This window comes from Amphimedon queenslandica, unplaced genomic scaffold, assembly GCF_000090795.2.
Source record: "Amphimedon queenslandica unplaced genomic scaffold, v1.1 AMPQUscaffold_10748, whole genome shotgun sequence".
Lineage (NCBI taxonomy): Eukaryota > Metazoa > Porifera > Demospongiae > Haplosclerida > Niphatidae > Amphimedon > Amphimedon queenslandica.
The window spans coordinates 6,393-7,558 of NW_003549000.1; positions in this window are offsets into that span (position 1 = coordinate 6,393).

The following is a 1,166-nucleotide window of genomic DNA, read 5'->3' on the forward strand; positions in this document are numbered from 1 at the left end:
AAGGAGGACCCTCAAATAATGGAAGATGAACTACCTAATATATTACCACCAAAGGGTATGTCAACTGAAAGGAAATGGTACCTTTACGAAAAGATAAGATCGTTTTGCAGATACGAATGTAAAGATGTAACCTGCCCACTTCCTGATGCACCTTGACCAACAGGATCATCTCGACAATCAACTCCAGGTGTAGATAATCCACCAGACCTTGCAATGGAGATTGAAGTACCACATTCTCCAAGGCAATCTCTAGAACCACCTGCAACACAAAGAAAATGTGGTAATTGTGGTCAATTTGGTCATAATAGAAGAACTTGTCCATGTAATCAGTAAATGCATAACGGAAATGAGTTTGTGTAATGCACATACTATTGATCCCCTTTCAACAGGAGAGGAACTAGTTTGTCTACAACAAACAGACTATTGATCCCCTGAAACAGGAGTGGAACTAGTTTGAATGCCAAACATTCAAACTATTGATCCCCTGAAACAGGAGTGGAACTAGTTTGAATGCCAAATATTCAAACTATTGTTCCCCTAAAAGAGAGGAACTCGTTTGTAATGCTAAGACATACAAACTATGGATCCCTTTTTTTGAAAACAAAGGTGTGGAACTAGTATGTGCGTGAGACGTCAACATAAACACAAACACTCATTTTTGTTTAAAACTTACTAACTCAAAAGGGAAGGCTGAGAGAAAGTTAGTCTCGGCTGAGAGAAAGTTAGTCTCGAAGTTATCATGCAGGTGAAATGTGTTTATCTTTAAAGGTGAGAGGACTGATGATAAAAATGTGTGGGAGAAGAATACCGAAATAGAAGTCATTGCGTCATTCACAGCCAATCAAAGAACACCAAGTGTCAACTGTGATTTTTAGGATATAAAATAAGACACCTGAAACTGTAAGTTCAAAATCAAAAAGTAATGGCTGCCCCAATAGAGGATGTCCTCATTGAGGTCCATCCATCTGATGGTAAGTTGGGAATGTGTAACCCTATATTGATAACTATAATGCCTTTTTTTGGTAGATGAACTTGGTAAGTTGTTTATATGTTTGTGTTGTACATTAAAAAGCAAAAAATAACTGTATTTATAGCAGAGAAAGAAGTCAGGGAGAAAGAGAAGAAAGGAGACAGAGGAGAGAGAACAGAGGAGAAAGGGGAAAGAG